Below are 25,033 nucleotides of genomic sequence, written 5' to 3' on the forward strand. Positions count from 1 at the left end.
CCACATGGGGCTGCTCAGGGCCACGCCTCCTGCAAGGCAGCCTGGAGGGGTCCTGCTGTTAGTCTTCCAGGTGTCAGAGAATGACTGTGGACTTGAGCCTCCCTTCCATCTCTCAGCAGCTGTGCAATCTTGTTCAAACGATTAAATCTCCAAAGGCCTCAGTTCTCACTGGAAAATGTGGGTAATTGTATCTAACTCCCATGGCTACTGTGAGGATTAATGAGGCTAAATGAGAGAACATATATGAAGGACTTACCACATTATTGGACATACAACACATACCAGCTGAGACGTAGTCATGAGCATGACTGCCCATCCTTTCACTGTATGGCTATTCTTCCATGTTTTCTGGGTCCCTTCCCCTCTTGCTTGTTCTGCTCACACTTTCCTTTATTCAGCATCATGTAATTTAAACCATGGCTTCCGAGGTGGCTCAGTGGTAAAGAATCTACCTGCCAATGCAGGAGATGTGGATTTAATCCCTGGGTCAGGAGATCCCCAGGAGAAAGAAATGGCAACCCACTCTAATAATCTTGCCTGGGAAATCCAATGGACAGAGGAGCCTGGTGGACTCAGTCCATCAGATCGCAAAAGAGTTACACGACTTAGTGACTAAAACAGTTTATACCAGTGCAGTGTATGACTCCTCTCCCCCTTCACTCGATATAACACAGATTGTTTGGTGAAAAGTCTTCTGAAGTTCCCTGTTGCCTTCAGGTTAGAAGTACAAACTTCTTAGCCTATTATTTAAGGTCCACCAGTGTCTGACCATAGGCTTTCTGCTCTGCTCCCCGCCCCACTCCACAACTTTACTGCTTCCCGAACAAGAAGGAACCTTTGATGCTAATTCAACAAATAAATCCCTACTGTGCCCTTAAGTCAGCCTTGTTCTCAGCTTAAGCCACACCTTGACCTCTGTCTGGAATGTCTTTCTTGCCTATAAGTCATTCCATTTGTAATGTGGGCTGATAGAAGAGCAGAGATGAAGGGGGTTATTAGTGACGAGACCAGTAATGATGGGAGAAACGGTGTGCAGGGTATGGGAGGATACGCTGGTGGACATGTGGAGAGAGGGAGGTTTGGGGGTGAAAACTGCTTACATCCTGAAGTTTGGTCTATAAAGTCAGGGAGGATAGGGACTCATGGTTTTCATCCATACAGAACTACTGCCAAGGGAAGCAGATGCCAACTCTGGGTTTTCCTGGCTCACCTAACACTCTGAAGCTGAGTTTACCAAGGAACCAGTGAAAGGATGTACAGACCAGCACAGAAACAAAACTCTTAGGTGAATGCACATCAAGACACCTTTTTATCTAAGCAGGGGCATGCTTAAAGCTGAGACAAGGGGAGCAGAGGGGCATTCAGCATTCCTGCATTGGTCATTCTTTGCATCTTCCTCCCTATGTTTTCTTGAGTTTGTCCACTGCTCCCCTGAAATACCCTGGAGAAGGAAATGGCAACCCACTCCAGTATTCTTGCCTGGAGAATTCCATATACAGAGGAACCTGGCAGGCTACAGTCCATGGGGTCACAAAGAGACTGGCATGACTGAGCAACTATCACTCCCTTGAAATACACAAACATGTATCCCATTGACCTCTCCAACTCCACTTCCCCTATGTGACTGAAGTCTACACCTTCAGTGGCTAGGAGTGTGGGGGTGACTTGGCTTCCTGGGGTCGTTTGTTGCAGAAGATTTAATTTTTGTCTTTAAAGGTGTCCTTTGCATGTTGAACATTGGCCCCTCGTGGTGTGTGTCTGCAGAACGTAATTGTGCTTGGCACTGTAGCCTGTCCGTAGGATTCTCCTGGGCCTGGAGAGAAGCTGCTAGAATTTTCAACGTTGTTAGTGTCTTAGATGAGGAATGGGCTGATCTTCCTCCCACTGTGTCTCCTTGCTGTACTAATTTTTATCTTCTGAGGAAGAGCGTGGAGGGATATAGCCTAACTCAATTTTGAACCACTCAAGGTGGGCTTTGCCAAGCTGGCTCTATTTCATGTCAAATTTCACATCAAATGAAGACAGCAAGGAATGGGATGATCATACTCCAGGGACAGACCTTCCATCCTCCTCTTTGGATTCCAGTGTCCTAAACAAATCTGGGAGATTTAGCTCAGATGTTGAAGCTAGACTGGTCCCTCATGGGCAATTAGCTCAAGCTCAAGTTTTTCAGCTTCAAAATTCTTCTTCCTTTGACCTGAACTAGGCAGGAGAGTGGTTTTATCCTGCAGGTGTCCCTTGGTGAGAGAACTCTGCCAAAAACTCAATCTGCATAGTATTCTGGATCTCGTGATTTCTCTGCTTGGAGTGTTCTTCGAAGCCATATCTAGTCAGCCCTGGCTGGTTTTTTGACAGTCACTCCAAGGACCCCCTCCTCCAGAAAGCCTTGCTGTTACCTCCTCTGAGTCTGTCTGAGTTGGATGGTCCTCCTCTGGGCTGCTACAGCCCCTGAAGTCTACTGACTTCATGGCATTCCCCACCCTTTGCTCTAGGTACCCAGAAGGAGCTGCTTGGGTCTCCTCAGGCTGTTTCTTGGGCCAGGTCTTCATGCATCACATCTAATCCAAAGCTCAAGGTCAATGCCATTGGCTTCTTCATCTTGCAGATGAGGAAATGGAAGGTGGCAGGGATTAAGGAACACACTCAAGGTCACACACATGGTTAGCAACTGGCACTTTGGGTTCAAATCAAGGCAGCCCAACTTCACATGGGCTTCCCACAACTGCCCTGACTCTATAGATTCAGGGACTATGTGTCCATCTCTATGTCCTGAGTACCCAACAGAGTGCTCAGCACATGGCAAGGGCTCTAGAAGCTCTAGCTCTAGACTGATCACAAACAGAAGCAAGCTATGTGCAGGTCTGTCTTGTGAGGCTGTGAGTTCTTTCCCTTAGGGGGCCATACTACTTATAACTGCTGGCTGGACATCAGCAAAGACTCTGGAGCAGAGCAGTGAAATAAAAAAGAACCGCACATGCAACAGTGAGCCCATTTCCTATATGCCAGGCTCTGGAAGCACTTCATATGTATAACATTTAAAATCTTGACAACGACCCCATGAGGCAAGTTCTCTTGTCATTTTTCTTTTACAGACAGATGCTGAGGTCCAGAGAAGCCAGGAAACTTGCTCAAAGTTGCAGAAGTTTGGGGTTCTGATCTGCGGTTCTGGTCAGTCTCTAGAGAGTAAATGCATGTCATGAAATATGGATGAAATAACGAGTGAGTGACTTTCCGCAGCTGGTTTCGGTTGATACCGGTGTAGCTTCTTCCTTATCTTTGAGTGTCCTTGGACTAAAGAGTCACCGAAGCGGAAGCTGAAGTTCAGGACCCCTTTCTCACAGTTTCACCAGAGGTTCCTGTGTGAGCATACAGCGAAGAAGAGACACTAGTGTGTTCCTTCCTTGTGCCTTTCAGGCAAAGTAGGCAGCGTTGTGGCCACAAGCAATAGAAAACCAGTGATTCTCAGGTATCTCAGTGGTAAAGAATCTGCCTACCAATGCAGGAGACACAGGTTCGATCCCTGGGTTGGGAAGAACCCCTGGAGGAGGAAATGGCAACCTACTCCAGTATTGTTGCCTGGGAAATCCCATGGACAGAGAAGCCAAGTGGGCTACAGTCCATGGGGTGTCAAATAGTTGGACAGGATTGAGTACACACACATACACATACACACACACCACACCTCACATGTGGAGGGATAAGAATAACACTGGGAGGGAGCAGAAACTGTTGCGCACCTCCCTTGGGAGACACCTTCTCTGAGGAGGTCACAACAGCACAGAAATCCCAAGTACCCAAATTTCATCCTCTGTTGACAAAGAAGGAAAATAAGGCCCAGACAGATGCTGACTTCTTTTATCACACAGCAGGGGGTGTTAACAGAAGCTCATTTCTCCCCAGACCAGGTCAGAGGAAAAAGAACTCAGTTGTATTTGAAAGAGAAAGGCCACCAACTTCTTGGAGACTTTGTATGTTCTCTAGGGCCTTTCACAGGCCCTAGAGAAACCCGATTTCATGGAATCCTCAAACAAACCTAGGAAATCTGGAAGATCACATTTCAGACAAAGAAATCCACACTCTGAATACATTTGCTCAAGCTCATTCAGCTAGTATGGATTTGAACCAGTGGATTCTGACTCTAGAGGCTCTTAAATTTCCAAGGCGGAAAATTATTTGGCCTGGGACCAACCACCCAGCATTTGCATCAGAATAAAGAATAATAAAGAATATTACTCAAAAGGCAATTAATTTAGTGCTGCTATAATGATAAAGAAGGCTTCCTCATCTCTGACTCCATTTCATTTCTGAATATATATTTCAAGAGCTAAGCACATTGATGGTTTAGTATAGATTAGAATCGTTCACTCAATCTGGATGTCCAGTTCAGTTCAGTCACTCAGTCGTGTCAGACTCTTGGCTACCCCATGAACCGCAGCACGCCAGGCCTCCCTGTCCATCACCAACTCCCGGAGTTTACTCAAACTCATGTCCATTGAGTCAGTGATGCCATCCAATCACCTCATCCTCTGTCGTCCCCTTCTCCTCCTGCCCTCCATCTTTCCCAGCATCAGGGTCTTTTCCAGTGAGTCAGCTCTTCTCATCAGGTGGCCAAAGTATTGGAGTTTCAGCTTCAACATCAGTCCTTCTAATGAACACCCAGGACTGATCTCCTTTAGAATGGACTGGTTGGATCTCCTTGCAGACCAAGGGATTCTCAAGAGTCTTCTCCAACACCACAGTTCAAAAGCATCAATTCTTCTGCAGTCAGCTTTCTTTACAGTCCAACTCTCACATCCATACATGACTACTGGAAACACCACAGCCTTGACTAGATGGACCTTTGTTGGCAAAGTAATGTCTCTGCTTTTTAATATACTGTCTAGGTTGGTCATAACTTTCCTTCCAAGGAGAAAGCATCTTTTAATTTCATGGCTGCAATCACCATCTGCAGTGATTTTGAAACCCAGAAAAATAAAGTCTGTCAACTGTTTCCACTGTTTCCCCATCTATTTTCCATGAAGTGATGGGACCAGATGCTATGATCTTAGTTTTCTGAATGTTGAGCTTTAAGCCAACTTTCTCACTCTCCTCTTTCACTTTCATCAAGAGACTCTTCAGTTCTTCTTCACTTTCTGCCATAAGGGTGGTGTCATCTGCATATCTGAGGTTATTGATATTCTCCTGGCAATCTTGATTCCAGCTTGTGCTTCTTCCATCACAGCATTTCTCATGATGTACTCTGCATAGAAGTTAAATAAGCAGGGTGGCAATATACAGCCTTGACATACTCCTTTTCCTATTTGGAACCAGTCTGTTGTTCCATGTCCAGTTCTAGCTGTTGCTTCCTGACCTGCATACAGGTTTCTCAAGAGGCAGGTTAGGTGGTCTGGTATTCCCATCTCTTTCATAATTTTCCACAGTTTATTGTGATCCACATAGTCAAAGGCCTTGGCATAGTCAATAAAGCAGAAATAGATGTTTTTCTGGAACTCTTTTGCTTTTTCAATGATCCAACAGATGTTGGCAATTTGATCTCTGGTACCTCTGCCTTTTCTAAAACCAGCTTGAACATCTGGAAGTTCACGGTTCACGTATTGCTGAAGCCTGGCTTGGAGAATTTTGAGCATTACTTTATTAGCGTGTGAGATGAGTGCAATTGTGCAGTAGTTTGAGCATTCTTGGTCTTCCCTGGTGGCCCAGATGGTGAAGCATCTGTCTGCAATGCAGGAGACCCAGGTTTGATTCCTGGATTGGGAAGATCCCTTGGAGAAGGAAATGGCAATCTACTCCGGCACTCTTGCCTGGAAAATCCCATGGACAGAGGAGCCTGATAGGCTACAGTCCATGGGGTCGCAAAGAGTCAGACGTGACTGAGCAACTTCAATTTCACTTTCACTTTGAGCATTCTTTGGCATTGCCTTTCTTTGGGATTAGAATGAACACTGACCTTTTCCAGTCCTGTGGCTACTGCTGAATTTTCCAAATTTGCTGGAATATTGAGTGCAGCACTGTCTCAGCTAAATCCTATTTTAGGATTAAAATAGCTCAACTGGAATTCTATCACCTCCACTAACTTTGTTTGTAGTGATGCTTCCTAAGGCCCACTTGACTTCACATTCCAGGATGTCTGGCTCTAGATGAATAATCACATCATTGTGGTTATGTGGGTGGTGAAGATCTTTTTTGTACAGTTCTTCTGTGTATTCTTGCCATCTCTTCTTAATATCTTCTGCTTCTGTTAGATCCCTACCATTTCTGTCCCTTACTGAGCCCATCTTTGCATGAAGTTCCCTTGGTACCTCTAATTTTCTTGACGAGATCTCTAGTCTTTCCCATTCTATTGTTTTCCTCAGTTTCTTTGCATTGATTGCTGAAGAAGGCTTTCTTATCTCTCCTTGCTATTCTTTGGAACTCTGCCTTCAAATGGGTATATCTTTCCTTTTCTCCTTTGCTTTTCACTTCTCTTCTTTTCACAGCTATTTGTAAAGCCTCCTCAGACAGCCATTTTGCTTTTTTGCATTTCTTTTTCTTGGAAATGGTCTTGATCCCTGTCTCTGTCCATAGTTCATCAGGCACTCTGTCTATCAAATCTAGTCCCTTAAATCTATTTCTCACTTCCACTGTATAATCATAAGGGATTTGATTTAGGTCACACCTGAATGGTCTAGTGGTTTTCCCCACTTTCTTCAATGTCCAGCGCATCTCAAATAAAGATGAGGGAGAGTAACTTGTTTAACCTCACAAGCATACAATCCAAGAAAGCCAGTACGATGATGGAATAACCAGCCCCTCCCTAGAGGTGCTGTCTGTGATTCTGGAGATGCCTAGGGTTCTGGGTGAACTGGGCACACTCGAGGCATGGTTTTGGCCCTGGCACAAGGCTTCCCCATTCTGCAGACCCTTTTTGCTCATCTGCAGAGGTGGGGAATGACAAGTGTGGGCTGAGGTCACACCCATCTGCTCAGGGCATTTTTTCTCAGGTCCTCTCTGGCTCTATTGTCCGGGTTGGGACAAGTCCAGATCTGGGTCCAGGGGGAGGTGGATGCTCCTGGACTGGTCTGAGGCATTTTCCCAGAGGAGCTTGTTGATGTGAGAATCCACTCTAAGTTGACAGTTTAGTGTGAGCTCTTATCAGGAGTGCAATGATCTCCAAAGAAGGTAAGGGGACAATTTAAGTTTATGAGAAGAGAGGAAGGACATTTCTCTTGGCATCATCTTTAAATGGACTGAGAGACAGATTTGCTCCAGATCACATCTCGAAAAATCAAATTTCTTATGCATATTGTTATACCATAGAGTGTCTTTAAGCAGCAAGTTGATAGAAACAGTGAAAGAATCAGAATATTCTCTGGAGGCAAAACAGGAAGTTGGAGATATGGTTTCTGTCCACCTCGTCTGGGATTTATTAAATGTTATCTTCAAATCATTTAGCTTCATCTTATCTCAGATTCCTCAACTCTCGAGAGGAAAGTAATTCACAGGCCAATTAGCTTAGAGTTGAAAATATTTGTGATTCTGGGACACTGGAGGACAGAAAAGAAAAGAGATCAGTATTCCCTCATTTGGACTTCCCTGATGGCTTAGAGGTAAAGAATCTGCCTGCCAGTGCAGGTCAGACACAGATTTGATCCCTGATATGGGAAGATCCCCTGAGGAAGAAAATGACAATCCACTCCAGTATTCTTGCCTAGAGAACCATGGAGCCTGTTGGGCTACTGTCTGTGGGGTTGCAAAGAGTCAGACATGACTGAGTAGGCACACACGCATTCACAAACGACCTATCAGATACAAGGACTTTCTCTAGGCACTGAATCATTACTTATATGCTACTCTATGTGTTTAAGTTATCTTGAGATCTTCATACATGTGTAACTCAAGCTGCTGTCTGGCACTCACTTGCTGGAGGGGTTTCAGGTCCTAGATGATGTCATCTCTGCCTCTCCTTTTTACCCAATTACGGTGGTAACCTGGATGACCCAGAATCCCTTCTAAGCCATCAGCCACAGCTGACAGGCCAGGGCTGATTTCTTGAAGCCTTTTTTTCCATTTCAGAGAAGTTAGACTCATGCCAAAAAGCTGCCGGTGCACAAAAGCATCATGAAAAAATTAATCTGTGACTTGTCATCGGTAACAAAGCTACAGACAACATGATACACACATCCTCTCCTCCTTGTCCCATCCTAGTCTCAAGGCTCCATCTTCACATGCATCCCAGGTGATGAGATGTGTAATCACTCCTATTGTCACAGGAGTGTCCCCCTCCCACACAGCACATGTGTATGCGTGCTCCTGAGTGACACAGTCCAGGGACCAAAAGCGGGTGTGGTTCAGTCGTCATTTTCATCCCAGAACTGCTGTAAACAGATGATGCTATTCAAGTTCTCTGGAACACCAGCCATCATCCCTATGGACGCTTTTTTCCCATTAGCGTCATCAACCATTATCCACCATGGAAGATCCATGGGGCTCAAGGAGTCACAGTGTTTTTCCAAGTGGTTACATAAATTTGTGATCATTCAGTCATTAAGTCTGTCCATTGCTTTGCAGCTCCATGGACTGCAGCATGCCAGGCTTCCCTGCCCATCACCAACTCCTGGGGTTTGCTCAAACTCATGTCCATCAAGTTGATGATGCCATCCAACCATCTCATCCTCTGTTACCCCCTTCTTCTCCTGCCCTCAATAGTTCCCAGCATCAGGCTCTTTTCCAGTGAGTCAGCTCTTCACCTCAGGTGGCCAATGGAGATTCAGCTTCAGCATCAGTTCTCCTAGTAAATATTCAGGGTGGGTTTCCTTTAGGATTGACTGGTTTGATCTCCTTGCAGTTCAAGAGACTCTCAAGAGTTTTCTTCAGCACCATAGTTCAAAAGCATCAATTCTTTGGTGTTCAGCCTTCTTAATTGGAAATCTCTTTGTCCACTCTGTTATAATTTTGCTTTTACCTATGGTCTGGATTATAGATTAAGGGGACTTACTTTTTTCTGTAAAGGTTTGCATCAGAGACTTAATGTAAGTCTTTACAGTGGATCTGAGCAGACAACATTCTAAGATTGCAGTCCTGGCTCCAAGACACTTTTCACTTAGATTCTCCAGAAGGCAGCAGGGGTGCAATCACTCATTCACTTAAGCCTGTCAGGAAGGAAATTGCTTATGAGAGGAAGGGAGCTGTTATGTGAATTTCCATGAGATTGTGAGCCAAGACAATTACGTGTCACTACTTTTCAAATATTGGGGGAAAAAAACCCCACCAACACCCTATCATTTCTCTGGCTAAACACATCCTGCTCTTCTATTTATTCAATTCACTGAAGAAATTGTATTGAGCTGCTTAGAAAATTGCAAGATAATCTCCCAGAAATCATGTACTGGGTATTATGTTTGTTGTGTGGGTTTTGGCTTGTGGTCCACTCACTTGCTTTAGCTCACTCTGCCAGCTGGGGTTTGAACTGTCTAGGGAGAAGGGGGCGTGTGGAGGAAAACATTCTCCATTAGTGGTTTCATTCACCTGTTTAGGGAAGAGATGGAGTCCTAAGTATTTCTTGCTGTGTACTCATTCTCCTTTTCAGGTATCAGCATCCCATACTTTGGGAAATTGCTCTTCCTCACTCCAGGGTCTCGGTAACCTGCTCTCTAGTCAGAGATGCTAATCAGTGTCACCCTGGGCACAGTGATTGGCTCAGAGATGGACCTATGAGCAAAGTAGAGCCAATCAGGGTCTTCATTTGAATTCATATATGACCATCAGGAAAAGAAGTCCTTCTTCCACTAGCATTGGTAAATCAGGAGGCTGTGAGTCCAAGGCTCTGTGTGGCTATCTTGTCAACCATGTGAAGAGGATAGGTGTGGTAATTAAGCCTAGAAGAGGCAAGTAGAGCTGAAGGATAAAGAGGAGGCACAGCCTTGATCACCTCCCTTCAGTACTGACTTTATCAGCCAAGACAGGCTCTAAGCCATCCAGGGAATCCACCCTGGAACTGATGGTTGGTTATGAAAGCCATACAGTCAATTTCAACTCCACCTTATATCAACATGGTTGGAATTTGATTTATGTCCCTTGCATTTAAAATAGATACACCTCAAAACATTACTTATTGCCCATTAAATGCCTAGACACCTTTCTCTCTAGATCTCCCTTAATCTTCACAACATCCACAGGCATGAGAGAACACAGTTCCTGTTTTAGAGGTGGGGAATATTATTCCCATTTTACAGTGGTTCAGAGAGGCGTGAAAACTCACCCATGTCCCTGAGACTAGAAGAGTACATCCAGTTTCATATTCAGGTTTCTCCACCCTGCAGAATGACTCTCTGAGTCATTTATCCTCACTAGTTTTCAACATCATCTCCGGAAATCTAACTAAATGGGGACATGGAAATATGGGAAAGCCACAAGGAAACAGGAATGAGGCTGCCAAAGCAGAGACACATCTTGGAATAGGAGCTGCTCTGAAGGGAAACCAGCTTTATTTCTGAACATTGTTGATACTAACTTTCTCCTAGGATTTCTTTCTATGTTTTACATGATATTAATGAAGCGTTGTACATTCTCTTTCTGAATAGATTGGGTCAGCCTCACAAAAATCTGTCCTAAGGGGTTATTATCGGATGAGAAAGAGAAACCATTTGGAACAAAAGCCACTCCTGATTTCCTTCAGTAACTGGATTAGGACAGGTTAGGATAAGATTAGATTGGGAAAGAGTTTTCACAGCAGAAGCATAAATCACAGCTCACTGATAGCTCTTGGAAAGCCTGTCTGTATCTTTTTGTTTTTACCTGACACCATTTTTCCAGCATCTGGCGAGTAAACATTCATCTGGAAATAAATGCTAAAATGGATGTGTTAGGCATACATAGCAACCAGCCTATTCCCAAGCCTTGTGTTCAACAAGGCCACAGGAAAAGGATGATAGAAGCTTCTATCGTACTTCTTAACATGCTCAATGTGCTAATTAGCCGGCTATATTAAACACTTAGCATATTAAAAAAACAGAGATATCACTTTGCTGACAAAGGTCCATATAGTGAAAGTTATGGTTTTTCTAGTTGTCATGTACAGATGTGAGAGTTGGACCTTAGAGAAATCTGAATGCCAAAGAATTGATGCTTTCCAACTGTGGAGCTGAAGAAGACTCTCAAGAGTCCCTTGGACTGAAAGAAGATCAAACCAGTCAATCCTAAAGGAAATCAACCCAGAATATTCACTGGAAGGACTGATGCTGAAGCTGAAGCTCTAATACTTTGGCCACCTGATGCAAAGAACTGACTCATAGGAAACGACTCTGACATTGGGGAAGATTGAGGCAAGAGGAGAAGGGGACGACAGAGGATGAGATGGTTGGATGGCATCACAGACTCAATGGGCATGAGTTTGAGCAAACTTTAGGAGATAGTGGAGAACAGGGGAACCTGGCGTGCTGCAGTCTGTGGGGTCACAAAGAGTCAGACATGACTTAGCAACTGAACAACAACAGCATTGAAAGTGTGAAAGTGTTAGTCAGTCGTGTTTGACTTTTTGTGACCACATATTTCATGCATTAGGATATTAAGGTTCAAAGAGGGTGAGGAATTTTCTTGAACTCCCCTAAATGAGGAAGGCAGGCAGCAATCCTAGAGATCCCTGATTGCAATGCCTGAGGTCTTCCTGTTTTGTCTTCTGACCTCTCTGATCGAGTTCTGGACTCTGGTCGACCAAGTTCATTGTTGAAAACATGATTTCCACCTCCACTGTATGTATTGTGTGTGTGTGCTCGGTTGTGTCCGACTCTTTTCAACCCCATGAAGTATAGCCCACCAGGCTCCTCTAGCCATGGAATTTTCCAGTCGAGAATTCTGGAGTGGGTTGCCATTTCCTACTCCAGGGGCTCTTCCTGACCCAGGGATCAAACCCGTGTCTCTTGTGTCTCCTGCAGTGGTAGGCAGGTTCTTTACCACTGCGCCACCTGGAAAGCCGCCAGTGTATGTACGGACAAGGACATAAAGTGATGGAGTGAGGGTGCCTGGTGTCAGGCTGGCTTAGGTTGCTCTGGCTGTCTGGTCAAAGCCAAAGCCAAGGCATTTGTTGTTAGACAGACGTCAGTCCAAATCCTGGCTAGCTGTTTGACCTTGGGAAGTGTCCGGCCCTCTTTGGACACCGACTTTCTCATCTGTGAGATGGGGCTAATCAGCTGCTTCATGGAGTTGAGGAACGAATCCAGTGAGTTGACATATCAGCTCCTAAGCACAGGACCTGTCTCTGTGTAATAAACAGTCTGAACCCATTTTTGATATTCACTGACAGCTCTTAAGCTTCACCCTCCTTTCCTCCCCTTCTGCCTCACATCTGGGCAAGCTAATTAAAAAGCCAGGGTGGTCCCTCCTCTGGAACTGATGGGAGTTTCAAACTATATAAGCTTCTGAAATCCTCACCCAGCCCCACCCCTTAACCACAATAGAAACTTCAAGCCAGTCTCCTCCCTCGCTGTTTCAAGCCAGTTTCAGACCAGCCTGAGTGGCTTGCTCTGCTTTTCCTGAAAAGCCTTACTATGTAAATAATAAACCTTTTCATGCTTCCTTGGTTTGTGTGCATTGTCAGTCTTGACATCTGAACCAGATTTGGGGTGAGTGGGGCCCTCCCGTTTCTGATGGGTGTCCACAACACACTGAGCATATTGGCTATCATCATTTATTATTGTTATTAAAAAGTGGAATTTAGGGGTTTTGTATTTCATGCAGGAGCCTCATCGTTGATACTATTAACTTGAACTTATACATTTAATTGACTACAATCACTCTGAAAGGAATGGACAGTTGAGGGGTTAGTAGGGTTGGGTTTTCAGAAAGGCTGGTATGAAGGTCACTTAGGATTGCACAGCTGTGGATCCAGGGTGTGTAGCAGGAGGTGGATGTTCCTGGGCTGGACTGGGGGCTCTGGCATTTTCCCAGAGTGGCCAGAAGTTGTCTGAGGCAAGAATTCACCCTAAGTTGCAGATTTAGTAGGAAAAATGAAGGTCAAGATGGAAGAAGAGGTTTCCCTTGTCACATCTGAGGAGAAAATGGGATGTACAAAGGACCAAGATAAGTAGTCATTTGGCAGCTGAGTTCACAGCCATCAGAGGCACAGAGTTTGATTCATAGACTCTTTTTTTTTTTTTTAATGGAAGTATATTTGCTTCCATAAAAAAAGCTGAGCACCGAAGAACTGATGTTTTTGAACTGTGGTATTGGACAAGACTCTTGAGAGTCCCTTGAACTGCAAGGAGATCCAACCAGTCCATCCTAAAGGAAATCAGTCCTGGATATTCACTGGAAGGACTGATGTTGAAGCTGAAACTCCAATACTTTGGCCACCTAATGCGAAGCACTGATTCACTGGAAAAGACCCTGATGCTGGGAAAGATTGAAGGCAGGTGGAGAAGGGGATGACAGAGGGTGAGATGGTTGGATGGCATCACTGACTCAATGGACATGAATTTGAGTAAATTCCAGGAGTTGGTGATGAACAGGGAGGCCTGGCGTGCTGCAGTCCATGGGGTTGCAAAGAGTTGGACACGACTGAGCAACTGAACTGAACTGAACTGATTTACTGATTTGCTTTACAGTGTTGTGTTAATTTCTGCTGTACAACAAAGTGAATCAGCTATTTGCATACATATATCCATATATCCCCTCTCTCTTCCCCTGCTCCCCACGCCTCTCTAGCTATCACACAGCACCGAGCAGTGCTCACTGTTCTGTACAGTGGGCTCCCACTAGCAATCTATTTTACGGGCTTCCCTGGGGGCTCAGATGGTAAAGAATCCGCCTGTAAAGCAGGAGACCTGGGTTTAGTCCCTGTGTTGGGAAGATCCCCTGGAGAAGGGAAAGGCTACCCACTCCAGTATTCTTGCCTGGAGAATTCCATGGACTAAGGAGCCTGGTGGGCTACAGTCCATGGGGTCGCAAAGAGCTGGACACGATGGTACTGTGTATATGTCAATCCCAGCCTCCCAATCCATCCCACCCTCTCCTTTCCCCACTGTGTACCCAAGTCTGTCTACCCATTTGCATTTCTAGTCCTGCCCTGCAAATAGATTCATCGGTAGCATTTTTATAGATTCCAAATATATACGTTAATGTGGATGAACCCAGTCTGTCACACAGAGTGAAGTAAATTAGAAAGAGAAAAACAAATTTCATATATTAACGTATAGACTCTTATGAAGGTAAGCTGGTTGATTCCTCTTTAACACCCCCCACTAAGCTGTCTCCTTACTGCATACCAGACTGGCTTAAAGCAAAAGCAACCAAATTAATAGTTTGCCTGCTATATCTTCAGGCAATCGATCAATGACTAGCTGTCTATTGACGACTTTACACCTGGAGGGAATTTGGCCTGAGCTCATCAGTTCAGAGAAGGTGATGGCGCCCCACTCCAGTACTCTTGCCTGGAAAAATCCCATGGATGGAGGAGCCTGGTGGGCTGCTGTCTATGGGGTCGCACAGAGTCGAACATGAATGAAGTGACTTAGCAGCAGCAGCATCAGTTCATACAAAGCTGCTGGGACCTTGCTGCTGCTGCTGCTAAGTCACCTCAGTCGTGTCCGACTCTGTGCGACCCCATAGCCGGCAGCCCACCAGGCTCCTCCGTCTCTTGGATTCTCCAGGCAAGAACACTGGAGTGGGTTGCCATTTCCTTCTCCAATGCAGGAAAGTGCAAAGTGAAAGTGAAGTCGCTCAGTCATGTCCGACTCTTAGCGACCCCATGGACTGTAGCCCGCCAGGCTCCTCCATCCATGGGATTTTCCAGGCAGGAGTACTGGAGTGGGGTGCCATTGCCTTCTCCGTGCTGGGACCTTAAGCCTGACTAATTTTCCTTCTCCCAAAGTTATACACTGAAGCATCCTGAGACGATTTCAATCTGTTCCAAATCACCTGGCCAAACAGTAAATATGATCTGTCCACTGGACAATGTTTTCCTAATTTCAAAGTTGTTGAAATGGGAGGCAGATAATTCATGCTTTTAGCTCAGTCAACACAGTAACATGAGCAGGTTATATAAGCTCCATATAAATAAAGGTATTAGGTTTGGACCCAGAGTGAAAGAGGTAAAAATATGAAAATTGGATGCTGTGTGCTATTGGGTGTGTGCAAAGCCTCATATTTCTCAAAACAATGAAATAAAAGGCACACGTTCAGAACCAGGCAAACACTCTTGAATGTGTTCTTTCAGGATGAGTCAGCTTCCTCTGTATACAGATGACTATCTCTTCCTCAAATGGGATCGGAGACAAGACAAGCGCTCAGGAGAAATCCTGAGGGAGCAGGGAAGTGCCATTTCTTGTGGAAACCAAGCCCCCAGAACACCAGCTCTTCGTCTCAGTAATAGACATAAATTGCCTTAGTACCTTTTTAAGAACTTGGCTTCTATGCAACATTCTTTCTGACTGCCTGAAGTGATTTTTGAAAGGCTGGCCCACCCCAAATTGGTTTTGCAAAATTTATTTTATATGGTATGATCATAAAAATAGTTACTCATAAAAACATTAGCCTTGGAGTATTTTTTCCCCCCAAAGACTTCTTTTTTCTCACCAGGGTGGAGGAAGCCATTGGGAGGAGAATGTGAGTTAAAAGCTTTATGCCTTTAGTTGCTTAGATGTTTCTTTTTCACAATTGACTGTCTCACCATTTCCTCACCTTCCAGAATAAAGATATTATTTATTTGCTTATTATTGAGGTATGGTTGATTTACAATGTTGTGTTAGTTACTGCTGTAATGAACTGAGTTTACCGTTGAGTAGCCAGAAGACAAGGGAAAGCCAGCCAAGACAAGTCAGAATCCCTTCATTGTCTTAAGAGGCGGAGGAGAAGTCACGAAGTGATCAGGATCATGGCCATTGTTATTGGCCCCTGTCCATCTACAGTCCTATGATATTCATCCTTCTCAGACCAGTCATCTATAACTTTCATTTTGATTTCCTGATTGGCCACTTTAATCTGACTTGGATAATCACTTCCAGACGGGTTCTTGCTACTTGCCACCAATGGCTTCCAAGCAGCTAGATTCAAAGGATCTTTTTCAATTATAATCTCACTTGATGTCAGAAGAATTTCATGCTTTTGCAGCACTCTCTTCCTTTTGTTTTCAGTGATACAATATACTCCTTGTTTTTGATAGTCTTTGCAGGCTTGGCCTCCTCTTTCTCTTCCTTACAAATTGGAGCTAATTGAACTTCACCATAGATCATTTTCTTAGATCATTTCCTTAGTCTCTCCCACAAATTCCTCATCTTCATGGCTTCATTTTCGTCATCTGTATGTTGGTGACTTATGTCTTTATGTCAGTCAAGGCCCCCCTTCCATCTCTCCACTCAGCTTCTGCACCAGGGAAATTCAAAGGCACCTTACGTTCACCAAGTCCAAAGCCAAACACAATTTCTGGTATGCTTTCTGACCTAAGCCCCTTCCGCTCTCTTGTTCTCAATGAATGGCCACAGAATCTTTCCAGTTCAGTCAGAAACCCAGGGCCACCCTTGACTGTCCTATATTAGTCGTTGAAAGGACAAACATATTTTTTTGCTGGCCAAACTCTTGGCTTTCTCTGCCCATCAAAGCACGTGAAATAAAAATATCTCCTGCCATATTCTCTGATCCTCAGTTGGTAAAGAATCCGCCTGCAGTGCAGGAGACACCGGTTCGATTCCTGGGTCAGGAAGATCCCCTGGAGAAGGGATAGGCTACCCACTCCAGTATTCTTGGGCTTCCCTTGTGGCTCAGCTGGTAAAGAATCGCATGCAATGCCGGAGACCCGGGTTCAATCACTGGGTTGGGAAGATCCCCTGGAGAAGGGAAAGGCTACCCACTCCAGTATTCTGGCCTGGAGAATTCCAGTCCATGGGATTGCAAAGAGTCGGACTCAACTGAGCGATTTTCACTTCACTCACTTCCTGCCATATTAATAAACAAGAAAGGTCACAGCCACCAGCGATTTCTGGCCTCCGAATGTGAATGAGAGCTCCCAAAACTGCAATCCAGTGGATGCTGCCACCCCCACAGTGATGCTGAGGAGCTGGGGAAATGCAAGAAGCAAGGGGAAAAAGGAAACAGGATTGGCCCCAGATAGCTGAGGAGCCTATGCAAGGAATGAACTCAGTGAGCCCGGAGGCTTGCATCTTCCCACACACAGAATGCTGAATTCCTTAACTTGATACCTGATCTTTGATGTTCAGACTGCCTGCTCCCTTTGTTGCAAATTTGCATATAGCCTGACTCCCCCTCCTGCCTCCTTGGAGCAGTTTTCTCAGAGCTCCTGGGATGCTGCCTCCTGGGCTCAGAGTCCTAAATATTCCCACCAAATGAAATAGCTCTCTACTCTCAGGTTGTGACTGTGTTTTTTAGTCAATGGCAGAATAAAAAATGCGGAGATAGAGTTTGGAGGAAATAGAAAGGTGGCTTTAATTCTCAGTCGGCAAAGAGGGGAACAGAGGAGGCCTGTGCCTCAAGAACTGTGCCCATCCCTCCACGAGAAGTCTAGGCTTATATAAGATGAGGGATCATAGTCAGGAGTCAGTGATGAGGAACAAAGGTGACAGGATCCTGTCTTCTTCCTCTTACATTGCTTCAAAAACAGTCACAGGCTGGAGCGAGTAATCCAGTAATTGAGTCTGGTAGTCCTGGCTCTGTGGACTTCTTTCTGATATGTAAAAGAGAAGAACTACAAAGGGGAGACATAATAGGTGCAGAATGAAGCTCCTGCAGGGTTAGGGGGCAGAAAAGCAAACTTAGTTACAGACAGGCAGAGTTAGGGGAAGTTAAGTAGGAATGTTCAGGCCTGCTCACTGTTCTCTTTATCTTCTTTGTTTTCAGGAAAGAAGAAAAGAAACTCATTCCTCTTTTTCCCTTTTCACTGCACCATATTAAAAATTGTCTTTAAAATACATTGTAGGAAACTGGATATGCAGGTCACAGTCCTCTGTTGCTCAGTTGTGTTCAACTCTTTGCAACCCCATGGACCATAGCCTGCCAGGCTCCTCCATCCATGGAATTCTCCAGGCAAGAATACTGGAGTGGGTTGCCATGCCCTCCTTCAGGGGAACGTCTCGACCCAGGGATCGAACCTGTGTCTCTTGCATCTCCTTCTTGGCAGGTGGAGCCTTTACCACTGCACCATCTGGGAAGCCCAGGGGGTCATGGGCCACCAAACAAATTTAGAGCGAGCACCGCCCAGACACAAAGCCAATGAGGATGGTGGCTTTGGAAGCCAGGTTCAGGGATCCTGAGTCCTACTAGAGTTCAAATACCTAAGAATAAGCGAGACTTCCTCCCTGACTAACCAGTTTTGCAGAAAACCCCCAGGGATGCTTGGAGGTTACCACGGCACCTCTTAATGGGCAGGCATACTTCGTGGAGTCCAACAACAGTCAGAAAGATGGGAGAACATGGACTCTTGCCCCTCCACCAGAGCCTAGTGAGAACGGCAGACTCTTGTATCATGTACAGTATTAGTGTTGTGGAATCTGGAGTTGCAAAACACACCCCGGAGGACACTCAAGACAGTGGAGTACAGTTTATTATGCCAGAGGGTCCAAGGGGAATCAGTTCCCAGCAAGGACCCTGAGGTTTCTGAGAGGTCCAGTTACATGACTGGTTACATGTTAGCGACCTCTTTGTTGGATATGGTTGAGTTTTATAATACGTAGGTGCTCGGAGAACTAACAATGAAGGCTGAGGGGGGGCACTGATTATACATCAAGGGGGGATGTCTCCATGGTTAATCTAACAGGGGCAGCCTGACCTCAACTACAATCTCCATTTGTCATCTGTAGGTGTTGCAGAAACCAGTCCTCGAGAAACCAAGCACCACACTCAGAGTTGGAGAACTCAGGTTTATTATGCCGGCAGGCCTGGAGGAGTTAACACTTCAAGCTCTGAGCTCTGAACAAAGGGGTTACAGAGTTTTTATAGGCCTACTATAGGGCACAACACTAGCTGCTAATAGGCTGGTTTGAACTAAGGGGCTTTTCATGCACGTGAGGGCACAGTGGTCAAGACTGGAGGGGGATGTCTGATCTTTACACGGACATTCATGATTAAGCAGATTTGTAGGGGCTTGGCGATTGCAAAGAGCAGGACAAGGGTGAGTGAGATAAGCTCCAGTTCCTGGTATTGTGATTCGCCACTTTCTGAGACTACGTGACCTACGTGATCCAGACTTTTCGAGGAGCAAGCTGAGTTACAGAGGCAGAAGGAGCAGGAGGTTATGTAAAAACCGAACTTTCCTTCTTGATAGGGAGGGAAGTCTCCAGGAGACCTGGTTTTCACTAGTAATGGTCTCTTCACTCTTGGGCAGGGCCCAGGCCCAGTTCACATCGTGTCTTTAAGATGGATGACAGGCTTCGAGATGGAGTCTCTCCTGCTTTCCTCACACTGGATCCAACATTAGCACCCCCATGGGGAAGTGGGATGCTGTTCCTCCAACCAGGAATATGCTGTAATTCCTCCTGCTTTGAAGATTTATGCCATGCAGAAACTTCCTACCTCCTTTGCCACAGAATAAACACATCGCCAACACATTGTTTCTGACTATCGTGTTGGGCTCTTCTGCTGATTGCGTTATGAAGCATAGTTCACACAGATGGGTAGGATTAGAACTTCCACATTGCAGGAGCAATCATTCCAGGTGGGACTGTCTGCAAGCACAAAAGCACAAAGGTGGCAAGCTAACAGTGTACTGAATAAAAGATGGCCATCCTTGGCATCAGTAGTCACACATTCATGAAGGGGATGAAAGAGAAAAGTGTTAGTTGTTCAGTCATGTCTGACTCATTTCAACCCCATGGACTGTAGCCCGCCAGGCTCCTCTGTCTGGAATTTTCCAGGCGAGAATACAAGAGTGGGTTGCCATTTCCTTCTCCAGGAGATCTTCCCAACCCTGGGATCAAACCAGGGTCTCCTGCATTGCAGGCATTCTTTACCATCTGAACAACCAGGGGGATAAATGAAGCTAAATCAGGGAAGAACATTTGGCACAAGATCAGGAGGGGTCCTGAATTTCTCTGTGGAAGAGCATTTTCTATCTATTGACCTATCTGTCTATCTCCTGCAGGTCATACAGAGTCACTGGAGACTTTTAAGCAGATGACCATCAAATGGCTTACGATTAACAAGATTGCATCAGTATAACAGAATGGTTAGGAAAAACACCCATTTTGGAATCAGATTCAGTTCAGTTCAGTCGCTCAGTCGTGTTCAACTCTTTGCAACCCCATGAACTGCAGCATGCCAGGCCTCCCTGTCCATCACCAAATCCCAGAGTCCACCCAAACCCATGTCCATCGAGTTGGTGATGCCATCCAACCATCTCATCCTCTGTTGTCCCCTTCTCCTCCTGCCCTCAATCTTTCCCAGCATCAGGGTCTTTTCAAATGAGTCAGCTCTTCGAAAAAGCCAGCTCTACAGCTTACTTGCTGGAAGATTGGGGCCATGCCCTTCTACTTCCCATGGCCTCAGTTGTTTCATCTGTAAAACGGAAGTAATAGTTGTACGTTATCTCACAGAATTCTCTTCAAGATCAAAAGAAAGAATAAAGTGCTCAGAAGGGTAACTGCTCAGGAACCACATCTGTGATGGTAGACACTGAAGCTTCCTGAAAAGAAGGGATCCTTACTGAAAAATAAAAGAAGAAAAGACGAATTTTAGGGAAAGTGCAGGTGACTTCAGCTTTGGAGTTGTTGAGCTTGTATTCCTTTGCCATAATCAGATGGGAACATAATTATAGCACTTGGGAGCAAGTTTGGGGCTAGAACTAGAGATGTGCAGAAAGTATCTGAAAAATAATTATATGTCAAGTTACTAGGTAAAAGGTCCATTTTTACCTAGTATGGTCCATTAACTTTGTAAGTGCTCGATCGTAGAGATAGCTCATCTCCAGATAACTATGAAATCCATATTTGCAGGGGAGTCCAGATTGGTGTTGGCTTCCCCGTGGTTCAGTGGGTAAAGAATTCGACTGCAATGCAGGAGATGCAGGAGACATGAATTTGATCCCTGGGTTGGGAAGATCCCCTGGAGAAGCGCATGGCAACCCACCCCAGTATCCTTGCCTGGAGAACCCTAGGGACAGAGAAGCCTGGTGGGCTACAGTCCACATGGTCTCAAAGACTCGGACAAAACCAAAGTGACTGAGCACATGCACAGCACACACACCAGGTGGTGCCAGTGGTAAGGAATCCATCTGCCAGTTTAGGAGACCTGTGTTCAACCCCTGGGTGGGGAAGATCCCCTGGAGAAGGGAATGGCAACCTATTCCAGTATTCTTGCCTGGAAAATCCATGGACAGAGGAACCTGTAGGGCTACAGTCCATGGGGGTCACAAAAAGTCAGACAGGACTGAGCATGCATGCACCGTATTTGCAAATGTGCCTGCTTGTTAAATTTACTTGTAACTCCCAAATGATGGCATTTTCCATGTTATTTGCGGATACGCGTAGATCAGTGAAACATTCAAGTTTCCTGATACACATTTCCAGCTGAGGCTGGATCAAGGGTTGTTTTGCCTTCTTGTTTTAACTCTTCTGTAAACACGTTGTTCTTTTCATGGTCTGCTTAGTGCCATTTATTTTGCATTTTTGTGCCTTTTGTGGTGATTTTGTTGTTAAAAATGGCCCCCAGACATAGTGCTAACATGCAGTCTAGTGTTCCTGAGTACAAGAACACTTAAGATGTGGTGTGCCTTTTGGAGAAAATACTTGTGTTAGATAAGCTTTTTTCAAATATGAGTTACAATGCTGTTAGTCAGTCGTGTACAACTCTTTGTGACCTTCACGGACTGTAGACGTCCAGGTTCCTCTGTCCATGGGATTCTCCAGGCAAAAATACTGGAGTGGGTTTCCATGCCCTCCTCCAGGGGATCTTCCAGACCCAGGAATGGAATCCATGTCTCCTGTGGCCCCAGCACTGCAGATGGATTCTTTACTGCTGAGCCACTGGCAGTTTGGTGTTAATGGATCAACCAAATAATATATTGCATAAGGTGTTCTAGACAGAAATGTGCATGAAACAAGGTTATGTACTGATCAGTTGACAAGAATATTGTGACCAGAGGTTTGCAGGAACCTAAATGCATCTTCCTTAGAAGCAAGGGTTCGGTACTTACCAAATGAGTTCTAATGGTGACCTTATAGGAAATAACTCCTGGAAATTATGATACAAGAATACAGGCTGCAATAGAAACAGAGGTCCATTTTCTTTGCAAAGGTTAAATGTTATTAAGGATGGGCACTTCCTAAAATGTGTCTGGAAGTTCATTAGGAAAATGATGTCCAATCGGCTCAGGGCCGTCGGAGGAGGAGGGGTGATCAATAGTCTAACATTCCATCTTTAAATTGAGCTCTTTGCCACACTCTAGATTTTCCAGTCATAGCACAAAGTTGCATGACATTGAAAACACATGTGTTACCCAACTGCATGGGGAGGACTAGCCTTTTAGGGGATAGTTGAGAAGTTGTGAGGCTTGGAAGGTCTGCTGCTGCCCTGCTGACAGCTTGACCCAAGGGAGAGACTCAGAGCATCACTCCAATCAGCCTCTTCAATCTCAATTTGTTTTGAACCCTGTTTGGTCCAAGCTGCTGAATTTTCACAAAGATTCCCTGAGTCTCTAAGAATCTCTAACATGGCATCCCCTGATCATTTTCATAGGAAAATGATCAGGGTCTTATTAATGATAAAATACTACCTTATTTATACTAATCAAAGCTATGACAAATCTAGACAGCATATTAAAAAGCAAAGTCGTCACCTTGCCAGTAAAGGTCTGTCTGGTCAAAGCTGTGATTTTTCCAGTCGTCATGTATAGATGTGAGAGTTGCACCATCAAGAAGGCTGAGAGCGGAAGAATTGATGCTTTTGAATTGTGGTGCTGGAGAAGACTCTTGAGAGTCCCTTGGGCAGCAAGAAGATCAAACCAGTCAATCCTAAAAGAAATCAACCCTAAATATTTTTTGTGAGGACTGATGCTAAGGCTGAAGCTCCAATACTTGGGCCACCTGATGTGAAGAGCCAACTCATTTGAAAAGACCCTGATGTTGGGGAAAATTGAGGGCAGGAGGAGAAGGGACAATGGGGGATGAGCTGGTTGGATGGCATCACTGACTTGATGGACATGAAAGTGAAAGTGAAAGTGTGAGTCGCTTAGTCATGTCTGATTATTAGCAACCCCATGGACTGTGGCCCTCCAGGCTCCTCTGTCCATGGAATTCTCTGGGCAAGAATACTGAAGTGGGTTGCCATTCCCTTCTGCAGGGGTTATTCCCGACCCAGGGATTGAACTCAGGTCTCCTACACTGCAGGCAGATTCTTTACATCTGAGCCACCTGGGAAGCTGTGAGTTTTGAGCAAACTTGGGGAGATACTGAAGGACATAGAAATGTGGTATGCAGCAGTCCATGGGGTCGAAAAGAGTGGGACAAGACTTAGTGACTGAACAGTAGATACTAGTGACTCACATTTGTACACTTTGACATTTTCCAAAACAGTTTGCATCCTAGTGACCTTGAAAATACTCTTAATTTATAGACGACAATTGGAGACTTGGAAATGTTAGTGATTTGTCTGGGGCAAATAGCTCACAAATGTAATAGCTTATACTGGAACCCAGGCCTTCTGGCCCGAAAGTTCATGTTATTCCTGTTACTTGAGTGAATTTCTAGTTGGATTTCAGGGTGCTCCAGGTTTGCACTGAGCTCTCTCAGTGTGTTGAGAGGTTGGTGTTGACCAGAAATGTTTGAGTACACCTTCTCATCTGACACTTCAACCTGACCAGCTCTGCTTTTAGTTTTAAAAATTATTAATCTATAAGTTTAGGTTTATACCTGTCATTACAGTGAAAGGTGGAAAACTTACTTTCCTCTGCTTTCAGAGCTTTAGAATCTGTGGAACCACGACACCAAAGGTACACTGAATGGCGTGAACCCAAAGAAAGTCTTTGATCTGGGAGGGACTTTCTTGGCGTTTAGTCCAAGCTTTTGATTTTGCTGATATCAAAAGCAAGAGCAAGAGGGGGAGGTTAGTTCCCCAGACTGTGTTATAAAAAGAAGACTGCTGGTTCAAGTTAACTCAGCTGGAGCATGTGCTTTCTGGAATGGCAGCTTTGCACGAGCATGGGCCATAGGCTTTGAAGCCAGAAGGACTGGGTTCAGTTTCACCTTTATGACCCACTGTCTCAATAGCCCTGGGCAAGTGACTTAATTTCACTCAGCTTCAGATTCTCCATATGTTAAAATGGGGATGGAAGTCCTTGCCTGGGGGGCTTAAGGGAAGCATTAAATATCACCCCTGTCACTTCCACCATGTCTGGAGCCCCTTGAAAGACAGCCTCAAGAAGCACACAGGTGGAGCTAGAAGCCTCAGTTTTCTTAGCATCAGGGCTGACTTGAAAAAGTGGGGTGTAACTCTATACCCAGATGGGTTTTCTGAAATGTCCTCCCTGAATCCTATCTCCTGTGCTAGTCCCAAGTGGAGTTCAAGAATCACTTAAATGTCTCAAGAAGGGGCAGAGTGGTCCCCTGGAAGCTTGTCAAATCCAAGATCAGGGAGTATGTGTGTCCACGAATTGGGGTAGGCCCCAGGAATTGTGGCTAAATTCTTTCTCAGAGCACACATTAGGGGAGGCTTTCTTTCTTCCTTGGGTAGGGGGCAGGAGGAGAGAAGAAAAGCCCTGCGTGCTCAGATCATTGTCCTTTCAGATCAGATTGGATCAGTCGCTCAGTTGTGTCCGACTCTTTGCGACCCCATGAATAGCAGCACGCCAGGCCTCCCTGTCCATCACCAACTCCCGGAGTTCACTCAGACTCACGTCCATCGAGTCAGTGATGCCATCCAGCCATCTCATCCTCTGTCGTCCCCTTCTCCTCTTGTCCCCAATCCCTCCCAGCATCAGAGTCTTTTCCAATGAGTCAACTCTTCGCATGAGTTGGCCAAAGTACTGGAGTTTCAGCTTTAGCATCATTCCTTCCAAAGAAATCCCAGGGCTGATCTCCTTCAGAATGGACTGGTTGGATCTCCTTGCAGTCCAAGGGACTCT

This window comes from Bubalus bubalis, chromosome 7 (assembly GCF_019923935.1).
Source record: "Bubalus bubalis isolate 160015118507 breed Murrah chromosome 7, NDDB_SH_1, whole genome shotgun sequence".
Classification (NCBI taxonomy): Eukaryota; Metazoa; Chordata; class Mammalia; order Artiodactyla; family Bovidae; genus Bubalus; species Bubalus bubalis.